The sequence below is a fragment of the Protopterus annectens genome, chromosome 16.part0 (genome assembly GCF_019279795.1).
Source record: "Protopterus annectens isolate FY-2018-M chromosome 16.part0, PAN1.0, whole genome shotgun sequence".
In the NCBI taxonomy this organism is placed as follows: domain Eukaryota; kingdom Metazoa; phylum Chordata; order Ceratodontiformes; family Protopteridae; genus Protopterus; species Protopterus annectens.
In genome coordinates, this window is record NC_056750.1 from 619,559,653 (window position 1) to 619,585,852 (window position 26,200).

The 26,200-nt window shown below is 40.9% G+C and overlaps 2 protein-coding genes across 13 annotated transcripts in view; one reads left to right on the plus strand and one right to left on the minus strand.

The window, feature by feature from the left end:
- Positions 1-26,200, minus strand: part of CIZ1 (CDKN1A interacting zinc finger protein 1) — a 2,016,138-nt gene that overhangs the window by 1,773,073 nt on the left and 216,865 nt on the right. The window contains exons 1-2 of one of the 2 annotated variants that reach the window (XM_044058878.1): positions 25,994-26,008; positions 2,818-2,977 (exon numbers count right to left, since the gene is read on the minus strand). The gene's annotated coding sequence lies outside the window, so the exon portion shown is untranslated. Of the gene's footprint in view, positions 1-2,817; positions 2,978-25,993; positions 26,009-26,200 lie in introns of those variants that run through there. The other variant, XM_044058876.1, reaches the window with a different exon arrangement.
- Positions 1-26,200, plus strand: part of DNM1 (dynamin 1) — a 1,092,771-nt gene that overhangs the window by 606,189 nt on the left and 460,382 nt on the right. The gene's annotated exons all lie outside the window — the stretch shown is intronic.

The window sequence follows — 26,200 nt, forward strand, 5'->3', positions numbered from 1 at the left end:
TTTCAATGGATATTTAAAGACATTCATCATAGATTATATGTAAAAGGATTTTTCTTTGTTCCAGCTTCAAGGGCCAAGTATGTGCACACCTTGGTAGGCTTGAAACTTTTTCATGAGGAAGTTGAATTTGATCTGGCTTTGAGGCCTGACTTAGCGGAGACTTTGGTTGAACTGAAACTTTTCACAAAGAAACTGAAATTTCTTGTTATATTCAAACAATAATGAGACAAACTTTCCTAATAAAGAAATTTAAATGAACTAGTACTTTTATTCTCCACTGCATCCAGCTTTCAATTTATTTGAAATACTTTGTGATGATGAAAAAATCAGACAATGGGTTTTACGATATGACCATTAAGGGGAATATAGTTAAGAAAAAATTAAGGGCTGCTAAGTCTATCAGACTAATGACGTCTGGCAAAGTGAATGGTGTAGTTATTATGGACAGTCTTGACTACATAGGTAAGATGATTACTATACTGAATGATGACAATCAATAGGAAGTAGTGTCTAAGAATCCATTACCACCCTACAAAAAATAAGCATATTGCTGAAAGACTTGTTGATTCATGAGAGACTATCACCTGAAATATAACGTTATCTTAAAGTGTTGCACCCAAGAGTGCCAGCTTTTGTTATTCCAAAGGTGCATTCTGACCTTAGAGTTCCACCTTTGAGACCTATTGTCTCTGCAACAAGTTCCAAGATGGAGCCATTAGCTAAATATTTTGATGGACTGTTGAAGAGATGTTTCTACAATGTAACATGTAGGTTCATAGGTTCATAGGTTGATACTAGGCTATCTGCCCTAGGGCATTTATAAGCCTAGCCAGAGTGTGTTTGGCTTTCGCCACCCTTTTAGATTAGTTGACAGTGCCTCTGTATAGTAGGTCACAGAAGATTGCCCTTTTAAGGTTAGTTTACTGTGCCTCTGTCTAGTAGGGACACAGAAGAGATCCCAGGGGTAAACCTACGATCTCCCATCCACTCGTCAAGATTATATGTAAAACATACTTTAAAAAGTTTCTTGGAACTCTGATGAAAGATGTTTCTTTTCTACACAATGCATTGCTAGTGACCATGGATTTTAAAAATCTGTTCTCCTCATCATGCATGAAGAAGGTATGAAGTGGTTTATGGAGGGTATTTCTTGTTTTGACAGATTAATTAATAGTGATGTCCGAACCATTTATTGTTTGAGGGGAATAATCCTGAAAAATAATGTTATTGTTTTACAGAGAATATCTTCCCCAAAAGACAGGAGTAGCAATGGGGGCAGCTTACTCCCCCATTTTTGGTGACCTAGTATTATGATGATGGCAAGTAAATTATTTACTCATTGATGAAATACTTAAGAGATGTCATATTTATTTTAGATTTTTGGGTGATATTTTTATGATTTGTAAGGGTAATACTCAAACATTACAGCAGTTGATTAATTGGATGGATCTTGTTGTTTGTCTTTTCGGCTTTTCCCGGTTAGGGGTCACCACAGTGGAACTCCGGTCCGCTAATGATTGGCAGTAGATTTTTATGGTGCCGAGTTGCTAGTCCGATGCCCAACCTTCAGTGAAGGCACGCCCATTCACGCATGTCTTTTGGAGGCCACTCGACCGTGGGGAGGACATGCAGACTCCACACAGAAGGCACTCCAGCCGAGAATCGAACAGGAGAACCTCTTGCTGTGAGGCAACAACGCTACCACTGTACCACTGTGGCTTGCAGTTGATTAATTCGATGGATAATAATTCTAAATTTTTAAACTTTACCCACAATTAGTCAATCAGTTCCAGTAACTGCTAGAATGTTACAATTTGGAAAAATGTTAAACAATGCAAATGGCAGTCTTGTATTTATAAGCAAACCCACATACAACAATGCACTGTTTTCCATTTTTCTAGTTGCCAACTGTATCACAAAAAAAAGAGATTGCTAAAAAATCAGATGACTAGAATATCTAAACTTACATTAGATGTGGTTTATAAATTAAATTAATACATTTAAAATGGTGTTATATTAGAAGGGCTACCCTAATAGTTTGGTAGAAGAATGTGCTATGGATATTTCACTGGCTAGACACAAAATGTCTTTACCCCCTTATTTCTAATCAAGCCTTCCTGAATAATACAACCTCATTTAAAGAGGTATGGAGGTTTAAGAGTTTTGATAGAGTATGTGCGCGGTCAGTTATTGTGTTGATTCACAAGCCATTAAGCTGGTGCTCTATGAACACTGGAATAGATTTTTTTTCATCTTTGTGTATCACCAGATGTAGTGGATAAAGAACCAATCTTGGTGTTTAAGAACAAATTTAATTATAAGAGATTATTTGAAAAGTCGGTTGTAAATACTACTGATTGTCAGCATGGTTATAATGGTACACATAAATGCAGGTGATGCAGTTGGCACAAATTTATTAATTTCAACACTGGGGGCAATTAAAAAATGGTAAATGACTTACCCCAACAAAGGTTTAACTGTAACACCTTATGGTGGTTTATTTAGCTTGCTGCAGAGTGTGTCCCACTGTTTATACTGATAAGACCCAGAATAGTTTAAAAAGTAGGATATACCAGCAGTGGCATTGTATTTTTGAAAGGAGGTAAAAAACATAAAGCAAGACATGTAAAGTCATGTAAAAAAGGGGGTAACTTTTTATTAACCATAGTGGAAAAAGATGAAAGTGGGAGAGAATGAAAAAAATAAGTTAGAATAAAGGGAACTTATCTGGTAGTTGAGAACCATGGACACCAATCCATTTTGAATGATGTGGCAAGCATCTGTACCAGTTAACAGTTTGTACCCTTCATTACTAACCAGTCACATCAATTCTGCATGGAAGATCAGACTTCTCCGGGCAGTTTGTAGAGGCCGTGTAAGTGGCAACGTTATTTGGATACTCCCACTTCTGCTGAAAGCTGTAGGATAGTGTCACTCATATCTCTGTGCTTCCGGATCACAAAGGTTGGTTTATATGCTGTAAAAAAAAAAAAAAAAGCTGTGATGGAATCTTTTAAGACATTCACATCAGAATAGCCTGTATTTTATCTCAGTGGCCACTATTACTAGTAATATTACTTACTTTCACATTTTGCACCCCAAAGAATCACCAGTCTTCTTTACTAACAAATGTAAAATTGTTTCCTGTAGCAAGGAGGTCTGCATTTATACTTGTCTCATTTTCAGGTTTTTCATTCCTGCCCTATTATTTGCTTTTTAGGGACACTATTTAGGGTACTTCGCCCTATTATTTGCTTCTTAGGGACACTATCTGGGGTACTTTGCCCTATTATTTGCTTCTTAGGGACACTATCTGGGGTACTTTGCCCTATTATTTGCTTTTTAGGGACACTATCTAGGGTACTTTGCCCTATTATTTGCTTCTTAGGGACACTATCTGGGGCACTTTGCCCTATTATTTGCTTCTTAGGGACACTGTCTGGGGTACTTTGCCCTATTATTTGCTTCTTAGGGACACTATCTAGGGTACTTTGCCCTATTATTTGCTTTTTAGGGACACTAGCTAGGGTACTTTGCCCTATTATTTGCTTCTTAGGGACACTATCTGGGGTACTTTGCCCTATTATTTGCTTCTTAAGGACACTATCTGGGGTACTTTGCCCTATTATTTGCTTCTTAGGGACACTATCTAGGATACTTTGCCCTATTATTTGCTTTTTAGGGACACTAGCTAGGGTACTTTGCCCTATTATTTGCTTTTTAGGGACACTAGCTAGGGTACTTCAGTCTTCATCTTCTTTTTTTTCATTTCTCTTTTATGGCACAAACATCCGCATGGCCACATAACTTTTGCCACTACTTACCTTCAAAATCCATTCTTCAGCCATTTCTCACATTAGATCTGCTACCTCTCATTTACCAAAACATACAAAATAATTTCTTCTTAATAAAGCCAAAGAAACGGTCTTCTTAATGTAGCAGCAGCTTGACAGGATATCTGACTATACAAGCAAACCTTGTTAGAACAACCCCCCCAATCAGTCTGAAAATTCATGTTAAGAGGGACACTGTTGCAAGGCTACAGAACTCAAAGTATTAGTAACACTAAAGATGTTAAGAAGAAAGCACAATTGTGAAAAATCTTACTATAACAGTAGATGTCCTTCTTTTCACCATTGCAGTATTCATAACCTAAGGGATTTCCTGCCAAGAATAGCCCAATGTTTGGCCAGTATACCAAAGCCTTTACATCCTCCCGTCATTGTATGTCAGCCATATGATCCCCACCCGGGCGTGGGGCATCAAGATGACACGTGCTGGATACTCAGAACTGAAGTGCCCCAGGACAACTAGAGCATCCCCAGGAGAACATGAACATCCTGGAGGAAAGAGAAACAGGAGAGAAAATATGGCATGACGGTAAAGACGCTTTGGTCAGCAAAGGATTCCCAATATAAAAAGATAAATAATGGGCAGGAGAGAGGGAGGGTCTGAATACGGCAACAGTGGAAAAAATAACATCTGCTGTTATGTAAGATTTTACACAACTGTACTATGTCCTTTAGCACTATTGCAGTATATATAATGTGGGAGATTACAAAAGCTACTATAAACAGTGGGAGGAAGAAAGCACAGAAAAGCCCTCTACAAACCCATGAAGAATAGCCCTGGCAAAGCCTGTATGGGCTCTGGAAATGACATCCAACTTGTAATGCTTAGTAAACGTGTGGAAAGAGGACGGAGTAGAAGCTTCAAGGATGGATCTAGTATCAAAACCCTTGAAGGAAGCACCAGAAGAGGCTACTGCCCTCATAGAATGAGGTCGGACTGAAGCAGACAGCTGCTTACCATAAACAGAATGACAAAAGGAAATGACTTTAGAAATTCAGGAAAAAAGGGTTTGCTTAGAAACTGCCAAACCCAATATCATGGAATGAAAATAAACAAAAAAATCTGTTCAGATTTGCTTATGTCTTTCATGCCATTCAAATAATACATAGCAGATTGCAAAGAAGGATAAAAGGAAGGAAGCTGGAGAATGATAAAGAGACATGTCATAGACCACCTTGAGCGTAAAAGAAGGATTAGTACTCAGAGACACCCTATTCCTATGAAAATCAAAAAGGAAAGAGATGTCATCAGATTCTGAAGGTCAGACATGCTCCTGACTGAAGTAAAGGCAACCAATAAAACAGTTTTCCAGGTACAGTGTTGCAAAGAAGAATAAGCAGGCTCAAATGGAGCCTGATTCAATTTTTCAAGAACGATCTTAAAGTCTCAGGAGGGAAGAATATGCTTTCTTGAAGGCCTGCTATGAAGGATCATTTAAGGAATAGTTTGACCTCAAAATGAGAGGCCAATGGTGAGATCAAAGGCAGACAAGCAGAGACTGCTGGCAAATGAGCTTTAACAGAAGAATATGCCAAGCCAGTATGAAGCAGTTCACACAAGTAAGGAAGGACCAAAGGGACAACAGCATCCTGGTGATGTTTGAGACACCAAACAGAAAGTCTTTTCCATTTAGCCATATAGGATTTTCTGGTTCAGGGTTTCCTGGCCACCTACAGTACCCTAAGCATGTTCTCAAGAAAAGTGTCTGAATGGGATCAAAAGCTTATCACCCAAAATGACAGTTAATGAGTGAGGGTGAATGAGAGACCTCTTGTCTTAAGAAGCTCCATCTGGTGAGGTAACTTGTGATTATCGGTCCTGTCCAGGTGAAAGAGAAGGGGAAACCAGTGCTGTCTGGGCCAAAAGGGAGTCACCAGCAAGATTCTTGGAGGAGTCCTTCCCAGTCTTGTGTAGGAGCCTGGGTAGTAGTGGGAAGAGGACAGCAAGCATACAGAAATATCCCCTTTCAAGAAAAAGACATCGCATCCACCTTCCAAGTCAAAGGACTTGGGACTTTAAACAAAAGCAAGATAGTTGCCTGTTCAGAGGAGAGACAAAAAGATCCATTTGAGGAATACCCCACCAATGTACTATGTCCAGAAACACCTCTCTGTGAAGCATCCATTTGTGAGGTTGTGTCCTGCATCTGTTCAGGGAGTCTGCCACCAGGTTGTGTTTTGAAGGAATGTAAAGCAACCAAAGAGTTATCTGATGGTGGTTAGCCAAATCCTAGGCCTGAAGGGCTAATCTACAAAAGAGAGAAGATTTTGTACCCTACCTCCCCATTTGCTGATGTACCACATGACTGTGATGTTGTATGTAAAGACCTGTAAAGGGCCTGGAGAACAAACAGGGTGAAAGGCCTGGAAAGCAAGAATAAGGACCCTTATTTTCCTTTTGTTGATGTGGTCTGACCTCTGATGAAGAGGCTATAGATCCTGAACTTTCAAATTTCTGAAAGAGGCTCCCCACCCCAGATCAGAAGTGTCTATGAACAGCTCCTGAGTAAGGGCAGGAATCTGAAAATGCAGGCCTGGATTAAGGGAGACCTGCCGAATCCAAAAGTGAACTCAAGTTTGAGATAAGGAAGTAAGAGAACTGGAAACTCCAGACGATGGCAATGCTGGAGCCACACTGCCTTTAGGTACCACTGAAGTTTCCTTATGTGAAGCTTGGCAAAGGGTACCATGTGAGTAGCAGATGCCATGAACCCCAAGATTCTGAGAAATGTCATTGCCAAAATGAGAGAAAGGGGGGCAGACACTGGAAGTAGGTTAATAGAGATAGAACTTTGGAAGAAGGAAAAGAAGCCAACAATGGAATGATCTGAATCTTGCTCTCCAAACAATTTAGCCTTGAGAAGGAATTAGACTGTACTTCTTGAGACTGATGGTGAATCCCAGACTACTCAGAAGGAGTATGGTAAAATTCAGATGCTGAAAAAGGCTGGAACAGAAGGAGGAGCCTAAAGAAGCAGATCATCCAGATATTGGAATATCAGGATTCCCTGAAGCCTATAAAAGGCTATGACAGGAGCCAGATATTTGGTGAGCACTCTTGAAGTCATAGAACGATCAAAGGGCAAAGCAAATAATTAAACATGTGAGGAGCAAACAGAGAAATGTAAAAACCTCCTGAATAGATGGTGAATAGGAATATGAAGATATGCTTCCTTTAGGCCTAGGGATTCCAGAAAAGCTGTGGAAGTATGAGGGAATGCATCCAAAAAGATGAAATCTTTTAAAAAAGTATTTATGAAGAAAAAAATCTAGTACTAGTCTCCAGGATCCATCTTTTCTGGGAACCAAAAACATTCTAGAGTAAAACCCTGTCCCCTTTGGGATACAGGAACCAGTGCCCTGGTCCAGTAAATCCAGTAGAACTCTGGAGAAATGAGGAAGTTGGTCTGGAAGAGGCTGAGGAAGATCTGAGAATGGGGAAGGGGTTTACATTCCATAAAATAACAATGATGGATAATAAACAGAACCCAACAATCTGAATATATCTATTGCCAGACAGGGAGGGATAGGGAATGCCTGAGGGGCAGGGGAACCTCATTGAAGGGAAGGGTATAAAATATGTCAGATGGATGCAAATCTGTCCTGAAAAGGGGATTTTGCATTTTAAAAGTCTATGTAGGTATATCAGCAAAAATATGCTTAGGATCCCTCTTCCCCTTAGAAGGCTAATGAGACTGCCTACACACAAAGGCAGACTTAGAAAGATAGTTTATCTGAAAGTTGGGTATGGGAGAAACAAACATTTGTTTAAGATCCTGGATCACATTACCTTTGTCTTGTAGAGTCTTAAACAGATCATGATCAGTTGTTCCATAGAGATTCTGGTTATACAAAGGAGCATGTAGAAGCTTGGCATTAATATCATCAGGTAAAGCCTGGAGGCAAAGCCAAGAAGAGTACCTCCTCATAATAGAACCAGAAGCAGTTCTACTGGATGCACCAACTAATCATAATTGCATTTGATAGAGATGGAGTGATGTACAACCAGGGAAGTGTCTTTCCTTCAGCCAGGAAGGCCAGACAATCACTCACCCCCAGCTGTAACAAAAGAGCCAAGACTTACCTGGTCATGTGGGTCTGATCATTAGTGGCTCTGAAGACCAGGGTGGCAAAAGTTATACTTTTTTCCCAGCCTCTCCATAGCCCTACTTTCTTTATCTGAAGGAGGGAGCTTAAAAGAGGGTAAAAGATGGATGGCTTGTCTGCAGAAAGAGAAATCACAGTGGAGTCTGAAAAAGGACACTTGTAGAATTTGTTCCCCCTCAGTGTCCACTGCAGACACTTGCATTGCCTCAGAGGGTGTTTCATGCCAGCCTCCTATAGGGTCATGGCAGAGGAAATCAATGTCTGCAGTGAACAGTCTTCAGGGTCTTCGCTCACCTCAAGCCAGACATCCGGAGTAGGCTGGACAACAGCAGAATCAGACCAAGAGTTCTTGCTCTTCTTTTTGAGAGACAGCTGTACCCACGGACCGGTGGACTCAGCCATGATTCCTCAGGTCAAAAGTTAAATAGAGAGAAGAGACAGCTGTGAAGCATTTTGATCACAAAGACATGACAAGTTGTACACTGGGTATGATCATGTGAAGCCCCTAGACAAAACAAATTCTTCTTGTGATGATCTTTATTGGGAATCTCTGTCCTGCACTGACATATTCCCTTGCTGGGTGACATGAACCCGAAGTACACAAGTAAAGAAAGAGAAAAAGAAGGAACCCCCAACAGGGAACTTATCTGTAAATGGTCAGTAAAAAACAGCTACTAAACAAATGAAACACAGAAGCTACAAATGTAACCGATAACCAAAAAGCACTTCAGTTTCCTGTTCCAGTGCCAATAAAGGATTCCTGATGATGAAACAAACTTCTCTTAAAACTCTTTTAGTAAAATATATTCAGTTTACAACACAGATTAAGCACTTTTGTTTCCACAAGCCAGGAACTTCTTCAGAATCGTGTTGTGAACTGAATAAATGTTATTAAAAGAGTTTTAAGAAAAGTTTATTTCATCATCGAGAATCCTTTATTGGCACTGGAACAGGCAATTGAAGTCTTTTTTGGTTATCAGTAAAAACCAGCCCGGCAAATGGCATTTGGACTGATGTTCAACTATGGAGTTAAGACTGGCAGTAAAGAAATTCTGAGTGTCCAACTTGCATATGCACCCTTTATGCTCTACACCTGGGCGGGAAGCATACAGCTGACATGACAATGGGAGGATATAAAAGCTTTGGTATACTGGGCGGACATTGGGCTATCCTTGGCTGGAGATCCCTTAGGTGATGAATACTGCATCAGTGATATGGAAAGACATAATTTTGTTTTTCACTGAATTAAGCCCTTTCTTCACTGTAGCCCTTAGGGGATAAAACATTAATAAAGTTTATACTCTGTGTCAGCACACTTAGACTAGATAGTTGTTATTGTAGTATGAAGCACTTTAGCAGATACAATGTAACACTGACTCTGTGTGTGTTGGCACATTTTCTTTCTATTTTATGGTTCATCCCTTCCCGACATCAAGCCCCTTTCCCCCACATAAGGGTACAGCTGAGGTAAGCCACCATCCATTGATGGTGTATATATTTTTGTTGCACTGAAGCCACATATCTGCCCATATTAGCAGCTTACTGGTATTGGATCACTACTGTGTGTCTTCCTTGTCAGCAGATAAAAAGTAAGTAGCTGTCAATGTTTAGTTTCTCAGAGGATCCATTGTAACATGCCCATTCTATGTTAGCATGTTTAGCAAATATCATATTTGGTGTTTGAGTAGATACAAAGTAACATTACCTGGATGTTAACACAAGTAAATTTTATACATTAGGGCTTTAACAGATGCATTGTAATATGGACCACATGTTTATGTATATAAGGGCATTAACATATATTACATTTTAACGTTTTACTGCATGAAATATCGTACAGTCTGTCTCAGTGAATACAATAAAATGGCTAACAAATAGCAATGAACACATTATTGATATCTGACATCTTTGCGTACATTACTTTACATCTCTGCAAAAGGAATTTCGTACTTCTAGGACTAATATGAAGTGAGTAGTGAAATCTGCCTAGGTGGAATAAAATGATTTTCCTAACACAATTTTTTGATGTGGACATTATACTGAAAGTAGCTCTTCTGTTATAAAATTCTTCTAAGCTGCAAGATAGCATTAAATGGCTGTTTGTTCTAGGCCAGGATCACTGTAATAATGTTTGTATGTTTTCCCATCTTCTTATGAAGTTGCAAAAGTTATTGGTTTTATTACTTAGTTCATAGATTCAACCCAGGGGGCCTTTCTAAGCCTAGCCAAATTTTCCCAAAAGAACAATGATGTCCTGTAGCCAAATAGGAGACTGAGGGCCAGGCATATCTAAGCTACCTCTGTGAGCAAGGGACATGAGTGCTAGGCTTGGTGTACATTTCCTGCTCCCCACCCACTGATCTAGGTTGCACTTAAACTGGGTAACAGATGAATTCAGTTTCACATGGATGGGAAGCCTGTTCCATAGGAGGGGCAGACTCTGGGATACATATCTGTCTCTCCAGCATGTTGTGTTTAAATCACAGACAAAATTCAGGTCCATAGAATTGTATTTCTGGTACTGTTTCACTTATAAATATGCAGGAGATTCATAAGTGTGAGGTTTGCCGATGCCTTGTAAATCAGTCATAAATCACCTCTCAACAATCTATAGGAGACTGAGTAGAGGGAAAGGGTTTAAGGTGCTCTGCATAAGGCAGATTTGTTATGCCTTGTATTCTTTTTGTAAGAAACCTCTGAAGTCACTCTACTTACTGCATATGCCTGGTCAGGTACATACTGAAGGGAGCAGTGAACTTTATGATTGGTATGATAAGGGTGGAGTACAGTGGGATACTGGCCTGTTTGAGCCTAGATGCCACACCCATACTTATGAGTTGCACAACATAAAAGTATTTCCTCATCACGGTGGCCACATGGTAGTGCAAGATAAGGTTGTCTGTGTGCGGACCCAGCTCCCTGACCACTGGTTTGACTCTTAGGGGTATATTATCAACATGGTAATTAGCTGGAATAGTTGACTTCCCAAAGGGTACAATTATGCATTGCTTAGCAGTGAGTTTAAGGCCATGGCTTTGGCACCATTTGTTAGCCAGAGATGGACCTTCTTGAAGAATGCTAGTGTCTGCAGGGAATCAATGATAATCTCCAGCTTGCAGTCATCTGCAAATGTATTCATTCCGCATTTCCTTCCATTTCAGAGAAATAGATGCCAAGAAGGATCAGGCCAGGTACCAAGCCCTGAGGAACTTCACTAGTGACTGGCCTCTAGGTGGAGGTGGCCATACATATTTTGACCTCCTGGGTCCTATCAGTGAGTGATTTGGCTATCCTGTGGTTGATAAAAGGGTTTATGCCTAAATTTATAAGCTTGTCTATAATGCCTGAGTGGTGTATTGTATCAACAAGCCTTCGCCAGGTCGAAGTAAGCTGTGTGCAGTCTTGCTTCATCCAGTGATATGGTGACCCTCTCAAAAAAGTTCATCAGCTTTAATATGCATGTCCTTCCTTTAGCAAAGCCGATCTGTGATGGGTCCAGTGTTTTCAGGTTACCAATGTCCTGATTTATCATTCACATGATGATTCTCTCCATGGCCCAACTTATGAGGCTGGTCAAACTTATGAGCCGGTAGTTACCCGGATCAGTGGTTGGACATCCTTCATGTAGGAAAATGGCTGTCACCATCTTCAGTTCCTTGGGCACCAAACTTGACAGAAGGCTCCAACTGAAAAGTGATTCAAGTGGACCAGAGAAATCATGTTTCATGCTATTTATTAAGCACCTAGGATGCTAACAGAGCCCATCAATGCACTTTTTTTGGCCTTGGAAAGTGCACTGATGATATGTTCCCTAGTACTGGTTGGGGGGATTGTGGTGTGCAGTATTTCCTTTGGATTCTCTGGGGGAGGAGGGGTCAGCTATGGCCTCAGGTTCAGTGTGGGTGATACCATTTACAGTAAGTTTTGTGCATTTTCCCTGAGGTTACAGACATTGGTGTAGAAAGCTTTGTAGTTGTCCTTATTTTTCCTTCAAATGTAACCTTTAACGTATTAATTAATTTTCTTAGCTGCCTCTTAGATTGGTTAGGGGGCTTTTAGTATGTATGGCTTTGTTCCTGCTATGCTTGGCCAAGATTTTTTTTTTCTTTTGTTGTATAACAGACTGATATTGTGATTCCACTGGGTGGCTTGTCATTTGAGTTTGTCTTACTCTAATAAGAGTGGGCACAGTTGATTCTATATAGCTATCAATATGGCTGAACAGAGATCTGTAAATAGCTCAGCATACGCTATGGTGTTTACTGGATTTGGGAGTGCTTGGAATTTATCCAAGGTGTCACTTAGTAGACAGAGGTTAACCCTGGAATAGTTCCTAAAATCTTTTAGTTTCACTGGATCCCCAGATTAAAATTTTTATTTCAAGCAATACTGTCTTATGGTCAGATCTGACTAGCAAAGCCATAACTTTGGTTGAGGAATACTGAGCCCCCATGTTTGGGAGTACAAGGTCAAGTATGCTTGTACCCCTCATAGGAGAATAGACCAGCCATTTCCAGGATGTTGGTATTAACAAAGTTTAAGAATCTCTGAGCTTGTGCATTAAAAGCTGATTACTTAGTTTCTTTTTTGTTTTCTTCCCTCTTTTAACTCATGAGAATTTTATTATATTTAAGCAAATAAGCAACATGTTGTTTGGGATATATTTTTTTGAGGTGCAAGCCAAAACCAGTGCGATATGGCTGACCAAGTTTGCAGATGATAGTAAGCTGGGCACTGTCATCAAGTCCCCTAGTGATGTGGACATCCTCCAAGAGGGTCTCACCCAAACAAATGACTGGTGCCAGAAACATGGCCTCAAACTGAATGCCAAAAAAATGCATCATCATCCCCTTTGGGGAGAGTGATGTCCCTACAAATTATCACATTAATAACAAGGCCCTAAGCAAACAATCAGTAGTGAAGGACTTGGGCACACAGCTTGATAGAAAACTGACTTTTAACCACCATATTGTCTCCATTGTATGGAAAGCTTTCTACAAGGCCCACCACATTAATAAGGGTAATTCATCCAGGGACAAGGAGGTCATAATATCCCTGTATTCTTCCCTTTTAAGGCCCATTATTGAGTACAATGCCCCCTTCAGCATGTACCTCACAAAGCACATGCAGCAGCTGGAGAGACCACAGAAGTTCCTCACCAGGAGAATCGAGGGCCTCAAATATCTACCTTACAAATTAGGCTAAAGGCCCTGTCCCTCTGCTCAATCTCATACAGACTCCTCTGAGGTGACCTCTGTCTGGCATACAAAGCAATCTCACACCCCACCTTGATGGAACTGCTGCATATCCGCAAGTCAAGCTCCACTGGAGCAACCTGCATGCATGACCTCAACCTGGTCTGTGACATCAATAGGACTTGATAGAGGGACATATTTGTGTCCCAGAGACTCCCCCTTCTGTGGAATTGACTCCCCATCCACATCAAGCCAAGTACCTCATTAACCCTTTTTAAGCACAACCTGGATAACTGGATGGGGGAACAGAAAATACATCCCTGGGATTCCACCTGTGCCCCTGCTGGACAAGGGCATCAGGTGCTGACTTGTCGTAACATGGCCTAAATTCTTGGCTAGGCTTGTAAGGGCCTCAGGGCCAATAGCCTAGTAACTTCTTATGATCCTGTGATAATTTATTAATGTGTTTTAGATAGCCTGAATATAAATTATGCAGTTTATTACCTAATTATTGTATATGATATGTGTGTGTGATGGTGTGTGTGTGTATGTACATATGTGATCTACATGATCTGTTTTCTTCATCTGAGTAAAAGTAAATTGAACAAAGATTCTTCAAAACACAACACAATAAACTAAGGTTTGTCTAACTTGTCAAAACCTTAAAATAAAACACTGCACCTTCTTATTCATGTATGTAACCTTACCCTAACCCTGCCTTTATGTTGCTATAAACCCTTTCTCTGACAGTACCACTACCAAGAGGACCCTTGGTATCAGTTCTGCAGCTGGTGTTTAGTGATGAAGTTTTTTTTTAGTGGAGAAGTATTTAATGTTTTATAATTCACTCTTATGAGTCATTCTGTGTTCATGGGTATGTACTGTGCAATTGACTACTGGGACCTCTTTAAATCCAGCAATTCAACCCAAATCTCTGTCAAGCTCTGGTACCCTTGGTAAGTGTAAGCAGGGGCTTGGGAGATGAAACATTTGCAGGCTGCCTATGTCCATTAGAGACACATGTGCCAAACCAGAGATAAATTTCCTGTTCCCCATCCAGTTGTCTACAAGTTAAACTTGAAATGGGTTTATGGAAGAATTCTGCTTCACATGGATGGGGAGCCTGTTCTAGAGAAGAGGTAGTCTCTGGGATACATACCTGTCTCTCCAGCAGGTCCTATTTATATTACAGGCAAGGTTTAATTCTTTAGAATGGGTAATTCTGGTGCTGTTTGTTTTGCGGATATGTAGGTGGTCCATCAGAGTGGGATCTGACAATGCCTTGTATCCTCTCAACAGCCTGTAAGAGACAGAAAACAGGGATAGGACTTTGAGGTAGTCACCACAGGACATGTTATTTATGTCCTGTATTCTTTTAGTGAGGAACCTCTGTGGACATTCCAATGGTCTGATGTGCCTGGTTTGATATATACCAAAGGGGGCACTATACTTAATGGAAGGTCTGAATAATGACGGATATAGTGGAACAATGACCTCCTTTAGCGTAAATGCCACAACTTTGTTTGTAATTTGCACAACAACACAGAATTATTTCCTCATCATAGACACATGATGGCAAAGGCTAGATTACTGTCTATGTGTCCCCAAGTCCCTGACTACTGGATCAACCCTTAGCAGCTTACTCGTTTGAAGAGTTAGCCTCCAACAACTGTCCACCCTCACCCACTTGTACCAACCATAGAGTCATGGACTGCACCTCCCCACACCTCACCCCCACTACTAAGACTATGGCAGAAAAATACAGCATTCAGCCCTGGAAATGCATACAGACTTGTCTTTAATTTGGTATAGTCATGGATTGCACCCCTCCCCCAGCCCAAAGACTGCAGCAGATTAAATGCAACATCCAGGCCTGAAAATGCATCCAGACTTGTCTTTTATTCAGTGTAAGAGGAGTTTACTTGTTTTTTTCTGTTATCCTAGTCATGTTCTGTTGAAAATGGTACCAAGTTTAATGTCTGTTCTCTGCTTGGTCAGTGTTTAGTGGTCTGCTTTTTGGCTATTTTAAGCAGAATCAAAAATAGCCTCCACTGCACCTTAATCTTTCCCCTCCTCTTCCCTCTAATTAATGAGCTGCACATACTTTATTGCTGTTTCAAGCTACTCCTTTTGTCTCTCCCTCTCTGCCTGTATAGACGGTTCTTTGTTGATTTGCTTCTTCCTTTTTCCATGTCCTGAAGTTTTCATTAACTAATGAGAAAACAACTTCTAATTTGAGCATTAAATGTGAACACCTTTGTAGTTCACATACTCATAATACACTTAAATCTTATCTTTCACCTCAACAGTTAAATGCAATTTTTTTGTCCATTCCTCTATAACTTTCAGGATTACAGATATTTTTTTCACCCATGGCAGCTGTACCATCTTCTCAGCCCACCATATTCGCCCTTGCTACTCTCTGGCTCACTCCACTCTCCTACTCTACCCATTTTTTCCCACACAGCTCCACTTCATAGGTTGGTACTAGGCTATCAGCCTTAGGGCCAATACAAGCCTAGCCATAACAATTCCCTGGGTATTTCTTCCCACAATATTACTTCCCTGGACCCCTGTCTAGCAGGGCGACTGATTGATCCCCAAAGTGAATTTCCTATCTCTCATCCAGTCGTCAAGGTTCCTTTTGAAGAGGGCCAAGGAGGTGCTCTGCTTCACATGTATAGGAAGTCTGTTCCAGAGTATGGGGAGTCTCTGGGTCAGGAAACTATTCCTCCAGCATGTTTTGTTCATTGTGATGGCAAGGTTTAGATCCCTGGAGCGTGTGGCTCTGAGGGATTGGGATTTCTTTAAGTATAGCATGTCCAACAGCTCAGGATTTGACATGGCCTTGTATGTTGAGCAGAGATCACCTCTGAGTAGACAATATGCCACAGAGTATAGCTGGAGTTTTTTTTAGATGGTCAACATAGGGCATCTGCTTTATGTCTGTGATTCTTTTAGTGAGGTATTTCTGTGGCCTTTCCAGCTGTTGCAGATGTCTTGTGAGGTACATACCAAATGGGGTGTTGTACTCTATAATGGGTCTAATGAGGGATAAGTACAGTGGGACAATGACCTTCTTTTTTCTGGATGAAAAGCCCTTAGTGATGAGGTGTACCACATAGAAGGATTTCCTGACTGTTGTGGTGATGTGGTTATTGAAGATGAGACCACTGTCCACCTGTGTCCTTAAGTCTCTCATCACACTTTCAGTGTTTAGTGTACTGCCACCTATGTGGTAATTCATGGGGACATGGTTTTTTCCCAAAGGGGATAACTATACATTTCTTGTCATTAAGCTTGAGCCCATGGCTGTGGCACCAAGCATCTGTTTCTGTAAGGCCCTTTTGTAGAATAGCTACATCATTTGGGGATTCAGTAATGGCTCCCAGTTTGTAGTCATCTGCAAACTTTGTTAGCCAGAGTCCCTTAGTGTTGGCCTGTACTTCAGAGAAGTTGATGACAAATAAGAATGGTCTCAGGACTGAACCCTGGGGTACACCACTTGTCACTTGTCACTTGTCTGGAGCTGGATTTGGAGTCAGCTACTTTTACAGTCTGGGTTCTGTCACTAAGCCATTTGGCAACCCATCGAGTGACGTAGGGATTTATGCCCAGCTTAGTAAGTTTATCTATGATTCTAGAGTGGGGGATGGTGTTGAAGGCCTTGGCGAAGTCCACATAGGCTGTGTGGACTGCCTTACCTTCGTCCACAGCTCTGGAGACTGTTTCGAAGAAGACAATCAGGTTCAGGAGACAAGATCGGCACTTCACGAACCCAAACTGGGTGAGGTCCAGTGTTTGAAGGTTGCCAATGTCTTTGTTTATAAGTTCCATGATAATGCATTCCATGCCCTTGCAGATCAGGCTCATCAGACTGATGGGATGGTAGTTCCCGGATCTAAGGTGGATCCTCTCTTGTGAAGTGGGATAATTGTAACTGTGCACCACTCAGTGGGCACAAAGCCTGAGGTGAGGCTATGATTAAACATGACACTTAGGTGAGGTGCCAGTTCATTTTGTAGTTCATTTAGTACACACCCCGGGATGTCATCTGGTCCCATGGATGCTGTATTCTTAGCTTTGGAGAGTGCGGTTTCTACCTGTGTGGCCATGATTACCAGAATTTGGCAATCTTTTGGTATTTAAATGGGCCCTTTAGGGGGTGAGAGGGGAGGTGAAGGTGGCACTAAATCGATCTGCCAGGATATTGGCAATGTTCTTGGGATCAGTATATTTAATGCCATTCTGTTGTAGCTCAGAGCAGATCTGAGCATTGCCATTTAGATTCTTGACATAACTATAGAATGCCTTGTGGTTGTCTTTGGAATTTTGGCAATTTTATTTTCTTAACTAGCTTTGGAGGATTTTATAAGGGATCTCAGCTTCTTACTGAGGCTGGTAAGGGAGTTTTTTGCATCCTGGGATTTTCCTCTTTTTTGAAACAGTTTCTTCCTTCTGTTGTATAGTTTGTTTATGGCAGGGGACCACCAGATTGCCTTCCTTATTTTGGAGGAGAGCATCTTGGCTCTATTTGGGATGGCACGATTCATGCACAAGTGGATGTGCTTGTACAGTGCCTTAGTGTAGGATTCAGCAGTCAAACTTTCAGATTCTGTTTGTGTGGGTGTCATGAAGTTTGTCATGTCTGACTTGAGTAGCATGAAGTTGGCTTTGGAGAAGTTTTTTACAGAGGTTTCCATACTGGGGTGGGGGTGGGGGGGGTGGGGGTGGGATGTGGATGTCAAGGGTGATTTGCTTATGGTCAGACCTGACCAATGAGGGGGTGACCACTGGTGTGGAGCATCTATCTCCCATGTTGGTAATGACCAGGTCTAGGATATTGGACCCCCTGGTAGGACAATGGATTAGTTGATCCAGGGCATTGGAATTTATGAATTCCAAGAACTGTTGGGAAAAGATGTTGGTACCCGAGTAGTTTTCCCAGTTAATGGCAGGGTAGTTGAAATCACCCAGTATTAGGGTGTTTGGTTGTATCTTAATATTTTCCAGTATGTTTAGAAAAGGCGTAGTGAGAATCTTGGGGCATGGTGGGGGATCAGTAGCAAGCTACAATTTGGATTGGAGTCTTACCTAGTGTTAGTTGCACCTGGTGAATTTCAGATGCATTGTGTTGGGCAACTAGCCTGGAGGTGTGAATATCCTTGGTGAATATGGACATTCCTCCACCTTTAATGTTTCGGTCTTGGTTTGGTGGCCGAAAAGTGTGGTAAGAGTTGTAGCCTGGTATTGCAGGGGTGCTCTCTCGTGCCTTGAACCAGGTCTCAGTTACTGCACAGATATCAATGTCCTCCATTTTTAGGAGTTTAGACTTCTAGAATGGAGTAGCATTACCTTCAGATTTTGCATGCTTGAATCTGTTACAGTGGTGGTATTGTCCTTAGAACCTTGCCTAAAAAGGCACTATAGGGGTTGCAAGAGCTTTAACCAGTAACCTGAATCCCAAGGGTGACAGGTGCAGACCATCTCTTGCAAAGCATCGTGGTTTGTTAATCATGTCTTCCCAGGCAGACAGATACTGGATCCCCTTAGAATGACACCAGAAGCTTAGCCAGTTGTTGAAGTCAATCATTTTGTCCTTACACTGTGCTATCATTCTGGGCAAAGGTAGGATGCTACTCAGGGCTAGGGTCATACCTGCCTGGGCCACATGATCCGAGAGCTCTTCCATGTCTCTTTTTATGTAGTCCAGGGAGGTACATCTCAAGTCATTCACTCCAACATGGACAATGACAGAGTTGTATTTGTGCTTGTTGTGGAGTGACTTGAGTGCATGCGTTATGTGGTAGAGCTTGGCACGCGACAGGCAGCTGACTGTAATGTTCTCCTTGTTCAGCCTGCTGAGTGGGACATCAGTGTGCCTGACTATAGAGTCACCTATGACTTAAGTGTTGGGTACATTGTCTTGTCTTAGGGGCTGTTGTTGGGTGGCACACTGGTGTTGTGAGCTATGTGTCACTTTGGTTGTGACTGGTGTTTGTTTGCATTTCAGCTTCGGAGGTCCTTGTTGCTTGGGCAGGTTAATGTTAAGGGCCTCTGCATATGTGGCTTTAGTGTTGCTATGTGTGGGTGTTGATGGTGTGGGTTTTGAAGGGCTATGTATTGCTTGAGGTGTAGTGCAGGTGTTAACCTTCCCCTCTTGACTGTCTAGCACAATCTTGGCTGGAGAGAGCTTTACTTCCAGTTTGGCTATGTAATTGCATCTCTTGCAGGTTGTAGTGTTGGGTGGTAGGAGGAGAGGGTTGTCTGTGTACATGAGGCAGTTGCTGCATTGCCCCAGTATGCCCAGATTCAACAGGTGGACAGGAGAAATCACCGGAAGTTGACCCTTGGACATTCCTGTTTAGGTGCTTTTTTGTAAAGCGCAAGAGCTGTTTCCCTTACCTTTGCAAGGTACTTTGCAATTATAGGCTGTTTAGTGTCTACGATTAATTTCTCCTTATTGACAAGGAGAGTTGAGTGCTTGCATCAGTTTAAGGCTTCCTATTGCTTTCCAGCAGGTTCTAGAGCAAGTGCTAGTCACAGGGGTTCAGATTTTAGTGCTACTACTGAGAAACCAGCTAGTTCTAAGGGAAAATTTGAAGAGTAGACTTTCTGGCACCTGGAATAGTTTAACCATAGCCCTGCGGTGCTGCACAATGCGAAATATGTGCAAACACACACGTTTTTAAGCCAGAAAGTTGAAAGGGATAGAAATCAGTCCAAAAGGGCTAATAAAATTATAATTTCATAGCTGGAAACCACTCCTCTAGTTTTAGATAGGCAGAACAATGTTCACCACTCCCACCAGTAAGCAGTAGGACTTCCCACTACCACAGCAAGGTCTGGATAGCTCTGAACACAGAAAATAAAGTCCTGAGACAAGCAAAGCCTGGGATCTGGACTATACTAGCTAGGAAAGGTGGGAAACGAGCAAACAAGATAGTATTTTTTTTTTGTTTTTTTGTTTGTTTTCTTTTTGGTTAAAACAGGCTAAACAATCAATAGTACAGTAAATAAACACAGAAAAGGATAACGCACTTGAGTCTGTAGCCCTAAACAGTAAATGCAATTAAAACTCTACAAAATTAGCAAATTAAAACTTTTTAAATTAAGCAAGGCAAGAGCACAACTGAAAAATGATTTAAGAGGCAGTAATATAAGTAGCTAGTCTACATATACAGAAAAGTCTATATATACAGAATAGCAGCTAAAACACACAAACAAATCAGATGCAGTGCAACCTAGAGCACTTGAGTTGTAGCAATGTTAAGGCAAATACAGTTTTAATAAATGCAGTAAAATATACTCTATATTTCCAAAATGTTTGAGAAGCACAGTCAGAACACAAGGTGATTCAGGCAATCTAAACTTATACCATTCTATCCCCCACCCCCTACAACAAAACAACCAACCAACTTGACTGAGGCATCCAGCTGGCCTAACTCCTCAACTTGCAAACTCATCCCAGGCCCATCTAACTAATTTCTCCCAATCTACTCCAACAAAAATAGCATATACCTTCCAACCAGCTAACTCTGTCTTCCTCTAATTTATTTATATTATGCTACTCCTCCTGTCTACTGTGTCAGTTATAATAAGCATAGTCACCATTGCCACATTCCACCACACCTCTATCCCCCCAATACTTTTATTTTCTCCAACTCTTAACTCCTAAACAAACACTCACCCACCCATCAGCTACAAAATTGCACACAGTTTCTACCCATTAGGAACTCAGGACCTCTTCAGTTACAGCTACATCAAAGAGAATGATCAGACCTATATATAAATATCAGAACTGAGAGATAAATATAAAAAAATGGTACAACTTCCCTCACCATAATTCCACTTGCCCACTCTGTGGAGACATCCACCCAAACCCTGGACCATCCCTTCAGACCAACCAAACCCCATCTAACCCATCAGCCCCAACCATTACCAACACACAACCCACTAATTCTAACCACAATCTACTGTTAATCTGCATAAACCTCAGAAGCATCTACAACAAAATTCCAGATTTCCATGTAGGTATTGCAGCAAACAACCCAGACATTCTAATCATCAGTGAAACCTGACTACAACCAAACACTAAAGATGAAGAAATCCTTCTCCCAGGGTGCAATATAATAAGAAATGATAGAGTACACAAAAAAAGATGGAGGGGGTTGCAATACATTTTTTAAAAACACAGTAAACATCACCAGATCCCCACTGAGTCACCCCAACTCTCCCAACACCTGTCTATTACCTTCCTACACTGAACAAGCAGAACACTGTTTGCATTGCTGCCTTATATGTTTCCCAAAGCAACAACATTCCCACTCTTGAAAACCTCCTTCAATAGTTTTCCACAAATGTAAATAAAGAAACTATTAATACTTGGGTATGTTAATATGTACTATTTACTTGTAAACACTGACTCTCATACCTCTCTATTAACCTATTCAGTTTCACTCAAGTAATCACCTTACCCACTAGAATTGATAAACACAGCAGCAGGCACTCACTGCTAGATTGGATCCTGATCATCTCACCCTCAAACATAAACACCTTTGGCTGTCTCCCAAACAATATCAGTGACCATCTCCCCACATTTATTATGAGACAAACTTATCACAACCCCAACCGTAAGGTACTAAAACAAGTGGCTGTCTCCCAAACAAAATCAGTGATCATCTCTCCACACTTATGAGACAAATTTATCACAACCACAACCGTAAGGTATTAAAACAAGTACTTAGACTCTCCTATTTTAACAAAGACACCTTTTCCTAATACAACTGGAATAGTCTAAAAAAACTACCACTAAAAGATACTGTTACCCATTTCAATATAACATTCCTTAACATACTAAATGAATTTGCTCCCATAAAAACAAAGTGAACCAAATGTTTCCCTGTCCCATGGCTCAACAAAGAAATCAAACAGCTCATGCTAAACAGAGACAAAGCCTGGAATACATGGTATTCTACAATTACAATAAAAGTGGCAAATATGTAGACAACTTAGAAATCAATGTAAATTACAGGTCAAACTAGACAAAAATTGCATTATTTCACTCACATCAAGGCAAACATCACCAAAATCCCAAGCAATTCTGGATAACCATAAAGGCCCTACTATACCCCAGTCAAACCACCACATCTCCTAGCACAACCAATGACACAGACCCCGTAGCCACTCAATTCAACACACATTTCATTCAATCTGTCCTCTCTCTACTAGAATCTAATCAACCCTCCCATTGCTCTATCCATGCCAAGAATATTTACAATACCCTTCTCTTTTCTTCCACCTAGTACCTTCCTCAAGTATCAAAAATGACCTTCATAAACTGAAAACCACTACACCTGCTGCTGACAAACTCCCACTGAAGCACCTAAAATTAGCTGCAAATCTCCTGGTACACCCCATCTCAATACTCATAAATAAATATATCACAGAAAACTATGTGCCCACTGTCTGGAAAAAATCACATATTATACCACTTCACAAAGGTGGATCAGCCACAGACCTCTCCAACTACTGCCCCATTGCAATTCTCTCCCCTCTGTCCAAAATCTGAGGAAGATGCATTCACTCCCAACTCCTAACCTCATAAATGACAAACTACACTTCCCCGCACCTAGCTTTTGACCACACCACACCACAACAACAGCTCTGGTTAGTTTCTCAGAAGCCATAAATACCAACACAAACAATGGTAACCTAATATCCTCCCTGTTCCTGGATCTGTCAAAAGCATTTGACACAGTATCCCACCAACTCTTAGTCAATAATCTGTCTTCCCTGCTCCTGTCTCACCCAATTCTTACCTGGTTTTGTCGCTATCTCTCCACCAGATGACGGGCCATAAAACAGAATCATGACCTATCCCCCTTCCTCCCTGTTTCTGTCGGTGTACCACAAGTGTCGATTCTAGGCCCAGTTCAAGTTTTTCACAAACAAATTGCAAAATGCCAGCACACTTGCCACCTTAGTACAATATGCAGATGATGCCACCATCATGTGCTCAGCCTCACCCCTTCCTTTACTTCAAGAAATGACTCAAGACTCCTTCACTTTCATAGAATTATGACAAAAGGCTCATCTCCTAATCCTAAATACCAAAAAACAAAACCCCAAAATTAATGCTTTTCACACCTAGATCTTGTTCAGCAAACTGCACACCCTTTAATATTACTTCAACAAGCACCACCACCACAGAAACTCTAATAAATACCAAACTACTAGGAGGCTTAATAGACAATAACCTAAAATTTGACCTGCATATTACCCAGGTCATCAAGAAAACTCATAAAAAAGCTGGCTTCCTCTACTGAAACAAACCTTTCCTCAAATACTCATCAAGAAAATCCTTAGCATCATCTTACCTTTCCCCCTCCTTTTTCTATGCATCACTCATACTAAGCAACATTCAAGCCAGACTACTAAATAAATTAGAGGCGTGTTTTAACAAAATAGTCAAGTTCATAGCTAATGCATCCTATTGCATACACCATTGTTTAACACTAATGGAGCTCAACTGGCTAGAAATACCTAATTACCTTACATTCACTCAACTTCAAATTGCCCACAAAATAATACACAAAACAAACACATGCCCTTCTCTACAAAACATTCTCAAGCACTACTCCCTATTGCCTTTGCTCAGGTAATGAGAGCCTACTAATAACTTCCAAATCCAGTAATACATGTGGAGATCCACTATAGTCATCCAATGTCACCAGACAGTGAAACTCCCTGCCTCTCCCACTAAAACAGGACTGCTGTGCATCCCTTCAAGCACAACCTAAAACAGCATGTAGACTCTTCTTGACTATGCTCTTGTTGCCACCCTGACTCATGGACTCACACTCTCTCTCAGATTTCCAGACTGTCATGAACCCCTAATTCCAGCTCTCTTACCTAATCCTATATATATATTTATAATTGTATGCTGCTTTTCATCGCTTCTTTGTAAATGAAATTTATATATTGCTGTATATGTAAATGCAACCTGTTTATTATTGTGTAACACTCCTACAGAAATCAAATTGTATCAATCTCCGTCTTGATTGTATTACCCATGGATCATTCTAAAACCCAGTTTCTAATGTTAAGAAACTGATTCTTTTCTCTGTAAATTCTTTATAATTGTTGTAATTTGTTTTTGTAACTCTAATGGAGTTTATCTCCCTGGGCCTCCTCCGAAAATGGGCCTGAGAATCGAGTCAGACCATCCTGGTAAACAAAAGGGAATAAATAAATACATAAATGGTGGCATATTGTCAATATGATAGTTACTAGGGGTGGATGACTTCCCAAAAGATACTATTATGGATTTCTTCACATTCAGTTTTAGTCAATGGCTCTGATACCAGTTATTTGTCTGTGTCAGTCCTTCTTGGAGAGCAATAGTGTTAGTGGGGGATTTTATGACTGCTCCTAATTTGTAATTGTCTGCAGATTTGGTGTACCAGAGGCCACTGACATTGGCCTTGACTTCAGAGAAGTAGATGCCAAAAGGAGTGATCCCAGCACTGATCCCTGAGGAACTCTGCTGGTAACTGGCCACTTTGTAGTTGTGGATTTTCCAATTTTAACTTCCTAGATCCTGTCTGCAAGCCAGCTAATTATTCACCAGGTGACTTGGGGTTCATGCCTAACCTCCAGAGTTTGTCAACAATGCCCAAGTGGGGTGCTGTGTCAAATGTCTTGGCCAGGTCAAGGTAAGCAGTTTGAACCATCTTACTCCTGTCCATTGATTTGGAGATATTGTCAAAGAAGTCCTCCAAATTGAGTAGACATGACCTACCCCTGACAAAACCAAACTGGGTCGGGTCCAGTGACTGGAGGTTTCCTATGTCATTATTGATAATTTCCATGACAGTTCTTTGCATGGCTTTGCATATGAGACTAGAGAGACTTATGTATCAGTAGTTTCCAGGGTCTGTAAATGGCTCACCTTTGTGCTGGGTGATGATGGTTGCTGTTCTCCATTCATGAGGCATGAAGCTCATTTGGAGGCTACAGTTAAATATTGATTCCAATGGGCCTGACAAGTCATGTTTCATGCTACTTAAAAGGCAGCCTGGGATATTGTTGGGGCCAGTCAATGCAGTGATTGTGGCCTTAGAGCACTGGGAACCTGTTCCCATATGATAGTAGGGGGAAGTTATATTTGATGGCATTTCTTGAGGAAAGGCATGTGGGAAAGGGGTGAAGTCAGAGCTGAATTTGTCTGTCAGTAGGTTTGCTATATTTTCTGGCTCAGTATAGGTGGCTCCATTAACAATAAGCACTGCACGCAATAGTGTATTACCCTATGAGGTTGCAAACATAGATGAAGAATGCCTTGTGGTTGTTCTTGGCCTGGGAGGCCAAATTTACCCCACATTTCAGTTTGGTAGACTTTATTAGTCCTTTGAGTTGTGGTTTAATTTAATGATAGAGCTTTTATCCTGCTAGGTACAACACCTGCTAATTTTTGCCATGATTTTCATCCTTCTGTTATGCCACTTGAAAAATTAATTTTGATGATACTGCTGGAACCAAAGTCTGATTAAGATACAAAGTCTTGTTGGCTGCTTACTGCTGAAATCAAAGTCTGGTTATAACACAGGGTTTTGCATAGTTGCACTTGCAGTCTGTTTAAAACACAGAGCCTTGTAGGCTGTACACTGATGAGAAAATATACTTTGCAGCACAGTACTATATTAACTCTAGCGCAGTTACTAATATATAACTTTTACAACAGACAACACGTACAATACTGTTACGGCTACAGCTTTAATGTTCAAGGTTTGCTTCTGAGTACAGATATGAATGAAAACAATACATTCTTCAATTTACCTCATACCCTAACACAGCTTGATTTTACAGTCTTTATATTCTCTTCTTTTCGTGTAATTGTGATCCTGTTTTTCTCTCAGTGCCTTTTTTCAGATTCTGTAAAGAAGCATTTATGGGGAAATATGTTAAACTGTTCTGCCGATATGAGAAAAGCATGCAATATTTGCTTTTCAGAATTGTTTTTTTTTATATATATATAATTTCTGC